Source organism: Stegostoma tigrinum, chromosome 3, assembly GCF_030684315.1.
Source record: "Stegostoma tigrinum isolate sSteTig4 chromosome 3, sSteTig4.hap1, whole genome shotgun sequence".
NCBI lineage: Eukaryota > Metazoa > Chordata > Chondrichthyes > Orectolobiformes > Stegostomatidae > Stegostoma > Stegostoma tigrinum.
Window position 1 is genome coordinate 56,967,797 of NC_081356.1, and position 9,677 is coordinate 56,977,473.

General features: G+C 40.5%; 1 pseudogene; it reads right to left on the minus strand.

Annotated features, from left to right (window-relative positions):
* Positions 1-9,302: 9,302 nt before the first annotated feature.
* On the minus strand, positions 9,303-9,421 carry LOC125451355 (5S ribosomal RNA; annotated as a pseudogene).
* Between the last annotated feature and the right edge of the window lie 256 nt (positions 9,422-9,677).

Consider the following 9,677-nt stretch of genomic DNA (forward strand, 5'->3'; position numbering starts at 1 on the left):
TAAAAGTATTTTTATCCTTGATTTACATGGGGTTTGCAGCAAACGAATAGTCTATCTGCTACAACTTGCCTGCTCTGGGCTTTTTTATTTATTCATCAGAATGGAGTGCTGCTGCCTGAGCCAGCACTCATCACCCATCCCAAATTATGCCTGAAAAAATCACAGTAAGCAGCCTTCTTCAGCAATCTGTATTCTAAAGGTGCATTCACAATATGTTAGGGAGGGTGCTCCAGGATATTAACCCAGCAGTAGAGAAAAAGCAGAAATATTGTTTCAAGTCAAGAAGCCTTGGTAACAAGGCCCCAGAGAGTGGAGTATATCTGGCCCCAATAACTAACAACAAACTGACCAGCTCTACCCAGAAATAACTATTTACATCTCAGTGAGCAAAGCTATTCCACAGTTTCAAAGTTAATTCTTTCAGGCCAGTTTTATACAACAGGAAGGCCTCTGATGAATAACTGAAAAAGACTGAACCTCAAACAATTCTCTACAATGTCCTGGCTGAGATGATAGATTTCCAACAACCATAGCAATCAGTTGCTTAGTAAACAACTTTAATATTACTGAAAAGGGAGTCACATTGCTGAAGCTTTACTCTTGCACACATAAGGACAAATGATCACAACAGCTTATGCTTTAGAAAAGAAAAGGTGTTGCTGATAACTAGTTTGCTGACTTACCAAGCTGTTGCAATAGAGGATGCAACGGGGCATACTTCCCCATACTCCCATGTAATTCTAAATAGGTAGAAGACTTGAAAAGGAATGTATCTTGGTCTGATGTGCGTGAGGCAATAGTTTGCACTTGTAGTTCCTCTACTTGGGTCATGTGGGCCAGGAAACCTGCTGATTACCACCAGCTTGAGCTTCAACTGATGAATCTGTTTGTGGTCCTTGTCTGGCTTTTCCATTTGAATGTAAGTATCTTGGTGAGCTAATTTTGTGTTAGAATCCAGAAAAAGCTGCAGTTTTCTCAAAGGACTCAATAGCAAATTGTGGTAAATTATCAGATGTGACCACAACAGAGACCCATGAGTAATGAATAATTCATATAAGACTCTGACAAATGTATCAGTGATGGTGGTTGTGAATTTTGTTTTACCTCAAATCACAGTGAGAAATAATTGACAATGAGATAAGAGTGTCCATTGCATAAAAGTACATCAATTCCCATTTGTTCCTCTGGTCTACTAGGAAAGCTAGGGGAGGTAATGGTTTCCTCTATTCAGGCCTGTGTGAAGCATATGATTCACAATCAGTTTGGAGATCTTCTATTTGTTTAGAGATCCCTGGCCACTATACAGAAACCCAAGCTCTGGTTCTGCATTTGGCAAAGTCTAAATGCCTCTGATGTAGTTCATTAAGGACATCAACTCTGAGTGATGATGGAATGATTAGTCATCTATAATAGAGAAATGATTTTGATATTTGAAGTAAATCTTCAGTCAAGCCTCTGAATTTTTATCTGGCCAGCCTTTGACATAATAACAACAGTTGGTGACATTCTCTGCATGATTTTTTTGCTCTTAACTGATTTGATTCTGTCAGTGTTGTGATGCTGGCCACAGTGCTATTGTAGTTTGTGTATACAAATTAAGTCCACCAGCAAAGTTTTCATTAGCCATTATAAGTGTGCCCACAATCGCTCTGGAAAGAGCATCAGCTATTTGCAGCTTTCCTAATTTGGTCTCATAAGTAAGCCTAATAAGGTGGAGACAAAATCTCTGTATACATTGATCGTTGCCAATTCTTTCTTGTCTAAGATGGACAGCAATGGTTTAATCTTTGTTTCCATGAGGTCATTGAGGTCAAGCATGTAATGTGAAAATCTGTTACATGCCCATGTGACTGACAGAGCCCCTTTTTAAAATAATTTCATAATATGTTTCACTGTTAGGCAATGCTCTGGATGCATAATATATTTCTATATTACAGATAGAGAACTGCCCCCATATTGTCATCAAACCTTCCACAGTAAAGATAGTTTAGAATGATAAATTATAGTTGGCCAAATCAGCTGTGGAAATCAACGTCTTCAAATCTTCACAAAGCAACTTCTTGAGCGATATAAAAACAGAAGTTGCTGGAAAACCTCAGGTCAAGCAGCATCCATGAAGAAAAAATCAGAATTAACATTTCGGGTCCGATGTCCCTTCCTCAGAACTTAACAGCATACCATTTCTATGAGTTTTTTAGTTTCTGTCTTTCAGCTGTGTTTGCTAAATGAACGAAAAATTTAACCAGCTGATTTACCATGTTTAAGATTCTTTCTAGGACATACATTGATTTCATAATAGGAAGCTGCTCAGTAGCTTTCATATCTTGTTCATCTGGTATTATGCTTCTTTGTCAATAACTTGTCCCAGGAAGATAGATTAAATTTTAATTATTGATTAAGCAAAATGAGAACTTTGAATAACGATTCAAATTGTAATTTGTTGTTGTTTTACATTTTTTTGATGCTCCTGTCCTCAAATTTTATGTTTTCACTGTCTTAAATTGCAGAAACATTTCTGATCTCTGAATTGTAAAGGTATTTCATCAATAAAGGTTTGAATCTTAAATGCTTGATAATCTTCTGGTAAATTAATTTCAACTTCCTAAGAAAGAAACTAAGATAGCCATTTCATTCCATTTTGCATTTGTTATTGGTGGATTTCCTGCCATTTTCAACAAGTTGGTGAAATTGTGCTATTTCTGCTTCTTCTGTAACTGATTTGTGACTTTAGTGGTCCTCAAAATGGTATTTCACTTTTTGTACCTGCCTTTAATAATTACCATTGTACAAACAAAATTTATTTTGTCTCTAACTATACTAATTTAAATTTTCTTCTGCTCTCAAATTACTAGTGATAGTTTAATTAATGTTGCCATTTTAACAAGTGTTTAAATAATGAAGGCTTGTTCGACAGTATGAAGTTGACTGCAATGAGATAATGCTGGTAAAACACCATCTGGAGGAAGCACCAAGGGTGGCAAGGGCACAGAATGTACTCTGGGTGGGGGATTTCAAAATTTATTACCATGAGTGACTCAGCAGCCCCGCTACAGAGCTGGCTGAGTTTCAAAGGACATAGCTGGCAGACTAGGTTTATATTAGAAGATGGGCAACAGAATTGTATTCAACCACAATGTACAACCACTTGGTCTGACACATCCAGATTTAAGCTCTGGAGTCCTCCCCAGCTAGCAGTGAATAGTGGTGAACAATTAAACAATTGCTAGGAGGAGGAGCTCCACAAACATTTTCAATGATGGGGACATCTAGTGCATCAGTGCAAAAGAAAAGGACTGAGCATTTCAAACCGTCTTCAACCAGAAGTGCCAGTCGATGATCCCACATCACAGGTATCAGTTTTCAACTAATTAGATTCACTAATTTTCAACATGTGCAATGGACAATCATTATCTTGTTGAATATTTCTAATGGAGGTTCATAGAATTATAAAATACAGAAGAGGCCCTTTGGCCCACTGAGTATGCAAAACTACTTTAAATCTACACTAACCTCACCTTCCAGCATTTAACACATGGTCTTGAATGTTCTGACATTTAAAGTGCCCATCCAAATAATTTTTAAAGGGACAGTGACACAATGGCTCACAGAGCCAGGGGCCTGGGTTTGATTCCCCCTCGGGCAATTGTCTGTGTAGAGTTTGCACATTCTCCCTGTGTCTGCATGGGTTTTATCTGGTTTCCTCCCACAGTCCAAAGATGTGCAGGCTAGGTGGCTCGGCCATGCTAAATTGCCCATAGTGTTCAGGGATGTGTAGATTAAGGGGATTACTAGGGGATGAGTCTGGATAGGACGGTTTGAGGGTCAGTGTGGGCTTGTTGGGCCAAAGGGCCTTGTTTCCACACTGTTGAGATACTAAGAGTTTGAGGTTTCCCACCTCAACTACTTTCCCAGGCAGCGCATTCCGGATTCCCATCAACCTGTGGGTAACAGTTTTTTTCCTTTAAATCCACTCAAACGCTATTGTCTTTAACCTTAAAACCATGCCCCCTTGTTATTGACCTTTCATCAAAAGGGAACAGCTGCTTTTTATCTACCCAGTCCATGACTCTCATAATTTTGTACTGTTCAATCAGGTCCCATCTCAGCCTTCTCTGCTATAAAGATAATAATCTGCACTTATCCTGACTCCCTTCAGAGCTAAAATGATCCATCTGAGGCAAAATCCTAGGGAACCTCCTCTGCACTCCCTCCAAGTATAGTCACATCATTCTTATAGTGTGGTGACCAGAACTGCACACAGTTCTCCAGCTGTGGCCTAATCAAAGTTTGTACAGGTCCAGCATTACCTCCTGTTCTTATAATCTATGTATCTTGTCAAACTGAAAAAAGATCCAGTTATGCCTGCTGTGGGCTTCCAGTTAGCCAGCTAATTTTCTATCCATGCCAAAATGGTACCCCCATAGCATGACATTTCATTCTCAACAATAACTTCTTATGTGACACTTTGTCAAATATCTTCTGGAGGTGTAGTACATCTGCTGATCCCTTTTATCCGCAGCATGTAGCCTCTTTAAAGAACTCTAATAGATGGGTCACATTTTCTCTTTTACTGTTGCTTCTGTGGTGTTACTTGTATTCTCGACAGTGAAGACCAATGTGCGATACCTATTGAATTAATCTGCCATATCCTCATTTTCCACTAGTAGTTTTCGAGATTCATAAATATGTGCTTTTTATTTATGTCTGAAATTATCTTTAGTTTTTCTAGTTTAACAGTAGATGATAGGCCCATCAGTTGGATTTTTTTCTTACTCTTTGGAATGTATCTATTCATCCATTGTACCTCTACTGACCTATCTTTAAAATTAATTTGTGAATTCACTTTGGCCAACTCTGTTTTCATGCCCTCATAATCCTCCATACTTTAACTTTTAAAAAATAGTCTGGGACTCACTCTCAAGCTAAATGCAAAATTCTATCATATCAGTCTTTCTACCACTTAATGGATGTCTTCAGTATGGAACTATTAGTTAATCCTACCTGTTGCACAAAGGCAGGCCCAATAGGACTGTGCTTCCTGCTCAACTCCAGAACATGCTATTCTAAGAATCTATCCTGAAAATTTTTATGAGTTCTTCAAGTTTCCCTTTGCCCATCTTGTTTTTACAGTCTATACGTGGATTAAAATCTCCTTTGTTATCTCGTGCCTTTCCAGCATGCTCACGTTATTTCTTTCTTTATGGTCCAGTATACAGTGTGAGTCAGAGAAATGTCACAGTACAGAAAGAGATCATTTGGTTCATTGTGCCTGCGTCATTTTTTTAATGAAAAAGGTAGCACAGTTTGCTCCTCCTGTGTTCTCTGGTAAGTCATGATATTATTAGTTGTCCCTGGTGACCACATAAAAGACGTGTGTCCAGCTGCAGTTACTGGTGAACCATATTTAGAATCTGGAGCTGGTGGTGAATTTGCTGTGAAGGATCCATAGTACTGAGCAAGATGTTCAGTGAGGCAGCGGTGCTGGTGCAGATCGAACAGGCAGAAAGGTATGGATGACCACCAGTCAGAAGAAGCCAGGTAGTGCAGCAGGTCCCCACGACCATACCCCTTTCTAAAAGATGTACCGTTTCAATATGTTGGGGGAGATGATTCACAGCATAGCAGCGACAGTCAACTTTATGTAAAAATGGGTGAGTCTGCTGCACAAGTGGGGATGAAAAAGAACAGTGGGGATACAGCGGTAGGGGATTCATTTTTAAGGTTGACTTGATTTAGATTTGTTATTGTTGTCACATGTACCTAAATACAGTGAAAAGTTTTTTGTTTTGCATGCAGTACAGGCAGATCATAACATAACATAATAGTTCATAGGGTGTTTGGACAGGGCAATTCATACAAGGTTACAGCTGCACAGGAAGTGCACAAAAGCAATATCAACGTTAGATTTGAAACGAAAGAGGTCCATTCAGCAGTTTAATAACAATGGGGAAGAAGCTGTTCTTGAACCTGTTGGTATGTGTGTTTAAGCTTTTATATCTTCTGCGTGACAGAAGTGGTTCGAAGAGAGTACAACCAGGGTGGAAGGGGTTTTTGAAGATGTTGGCTGCCCTTCTGTGGCAATGAGAATTCTAGATTGAGTCCATGGACGGGAAGTTGGTTTGTGTGATGGTCTGGGCTGTGTTCACAACTTTCTGTAGTTTCTTAGGGTCCTGGACAGAGCAGTTGCTGTACCAAACCATGATGCACCCTTATAGAATGCTTTTTATGGTGCAGCTGTAAGGGGGATCAGGTAGGCGGTTTCTGCGACTGCTAAAGAGACTCCAGGATGTATGTTTCCTCACCAGTGCCACAGTCAAGGATGTGGCTGAGCTGCTGCAGGCATTCTGACAGGAATGGTCAAACAGACAGAGATCATGGTACACATTGGCATCAACCACATAGGCAGAGAAGGTGTTGAGATCCTGAAACTACAGTTTAGGGAACCAGGAACCAGATTAAGGAATAGCACCCAAAAGATAATAATCCCTAGTTTACTTCTGGTTTCACGTGGGAGTGAGGTAAGGAAATAGGAGGTTACTCCAGATGAATATATGGCCAACAGATGGTGCAGGAGGGAGGACTTTAGATATCTGGGATATTGGGATCATTTTTAAGCATAATGGGGCTTGTATAGGTGGCCAAGTTGTACCTGAAGCAAAAACAGCACCAGCATCCTTGCAAGGAGGTTTGCTAATGCTGTTAGGAAGGGTTTAAACTTACTTGGCAATGGGGGTGGGATCCAGAGAGAATGCTCAATGGTGGAAGAAGAACAGCTAAAATTAGAAGTGACAGCAAGTGAATCAGACCTTGTAGGCCAGTCAAGGCACAAGTGAGATTGGCAAGATTGGATGGTACTTATTTCAATGCTAGGAATCTGACAATCAAGGCCAATGAGTTGAGGGCACAAATTAAAATATGGGAATATGATATCATTGCTGTCACCGAAGCATTGTTGAGAGAGGGACAGGACTCTGGTAGCTCAATATTCCGGGATACAGGGTCTTCTAGTGAGACAGAGAAGGAAGTAAAAGAGGAGGGCATTTTGCAGTTTTGATTAGGGAATCTATTACAGCAGAATGAAGGGATGGAATCTTAGAAGATTCCTCAAATAAAGCCATATGAAAAAATTTAAAACTTAATAACATGCAATCACATTGGCGGGAGTGTACTATAAGACCCTTAACAGACATAGAGAAATAGATCTGCAGATATGTAGGCAAATTTCAAGCAAGTATGAAAGTAATAGGATAGTGATAGTAGGGGATTTCAACATTCCCATTCAATTTCAATATTAACTGGGATAGTCATTGTGTGAAGGGAATGAAGGGAGTGCAATTCTGAAAATGCATCCACGACAGCATTTTAAGCCAATACATAGAAAGCCTTCAAGAGAGGTGGTGGTCTTGGACATAACTTTTGATAATGAAGCTGAGCAAGTGGTTAAAGCATCAATAAGGGAGCATTTTGCAGAAAATGATCAAAACTCCTTTATATTGAAGATTGTTTTGGAAAAGGACAAAGATGGTCTGACATTGAAATTCTCAAATGGAAGAAGGTTGATTTTGTCAGATCAGATATGATTTGGTCTGAATGGAGAAGGGGCAGATACTTTTAGGCAAATCTGGCTCAGAACAGTGGGATGTATTCAAGAAGGAAATATGAAGACTACAGAGGCCAACATGCTTCAATAAAGACAAATGGTGGGATCATTAAATCCTACGCATCCTGGATATCAAGGGATACACGGTTTTGGATCGGGGAGGCAATGTATTATCACTGGACTAGTAATTCTGAAACACAGATAATGGTCTGGGTTCTTGGAATCAAATCCCACCATGGCAGATGATGGAATTTGAATTCAAAATATCTGAATCAATAATGTATTGATGACCGTGAAACTATTGTCGACTGTCGGAAAAACCCATCTAGTTCACAAGGAAGGAAGTCTAGCATCTTCATGTGATCTGGCCTACATCTGACTCCAGAACTACAGCAATGTAGTTGACTCCAACCGCCCTCTCAGCCACTCAGTTGTATCAATCACTGCAAAAGTCTCAACAAAGAAATGAACTGGACTGACTACCTGGCATCGACCTGATCCTACTTGTAAACATCTGTGGGCTAATCCCTAAACTGAGAGAGCTATCTCACAGACTAGTCAAACAACAGCCTGACATAGTCACACTCATGGAATCATACTTCAAACACAATCACATTCCTGGATATATCCTGTCCCAACACAGGACAGACCCAGCATAGGTGATGGCGCGGTACAAAACATAAGGCTGAAGCATTCACAATAATCTTCAACCAGATGTGCCAAATGGATGATCCATCTTGGCCTCCTCTGTTGATTCCCAGCATCACAGATGCTAATCTTCAGCGAATTTGATTCAATAAACAGTTGGAGGCACTGAGTACTGCAAAGACTTAGGGCCCTGGCGACATTCTAACAACAGCACAGAAGATTTGTGGTCTAGAACTTACCACACCCTTAGCCAAGCTGCTCCAGTACAGCTACAATACTGGCATCGATCTGACAATGTGGAAAATTGCCGAGGAGTGTGAAAAGCGGGATAAATCCAACCCAACCAATTACTGCCACATTGGTCCAATCTTAATCACCAGTAAGTAATAGAAGGTGTCATCAACAGTGCTATCAAGCAGTAGCTGGTCAGCAATAACCTGCTCAGTTTGGGTTCCATCAGGACCACTCAGCACTTGTAAGACCTCATTATAGCCTTGATTCAAACATGGACAGAAGAGCTGAATTCTAGAGGAGAGGTGAGAGTGATAGCCCTAGTCATCAAAGCCCTAGACATCAAAGCTATAGCTAAACTATAATAATTGGGAATCAGGTGGCAAACTCTCTGCTGGTTAGAGTCATACCTAGTACATTGGAAAATGGTTATCATTGTTGGAGGTCAGTCATCTCAGCTCCTGAATTTCCGGAGGGTTTTTTATTTAGTTAATGTATTTTTCTGATCAACCTGTTCAGAGATGTCAGTACACACCTCTGGAGCAGGTAGGACCTGAACCCAGCGTAGTGATTGAAATAAGATCAGCCAGGTGGATCTCATAGAATCAGTTAGGGAGCACTGGCTGACAGTTAAGAACAGGAGTGTCAAATATCCTGTTCACCCTGACAGCTGGCTCTGAGGGAGCTGGATCAGTGTCAAGAACTCTCCACATGTAAATAAAGGGTGGCTTGGTGACGAGATACCAGCCTCCGTGAGGTATTTCATCTGGGTCTTTCAGTCCAAGGATAGGTATGCCACCACTGTGCCATAAGAGATTCTAAAAACCTACTGTAGCTGTTACTCCCACGTGGTTTCCCATTCAAGTGCTAAACAGGCTCAAGTCTGCTTGGCTTCCGAGATCAGACGAGATCACGTGTTTTCAGTCTGGTATGACTATAAAATATAAATTCTCATTCTCTAACCAGGAGTCGAACCAGGCCACAGCCGCAAAAGCACCAAATCTAACCACTAGATCCAACAGGATCACAATGTCATACAGCATGGATACAGATCCTTCAGTCCAACTCATCTGTGCTGACCAGACATCTCAACCTGACCTAGTCCCATTGCCAGCATTTGGCCCATATTCCTCTAAACCCCTTCTGTTCAAATACCCATCCAGGTGCATGAGTACATGAATATCCAGACAGATCATTC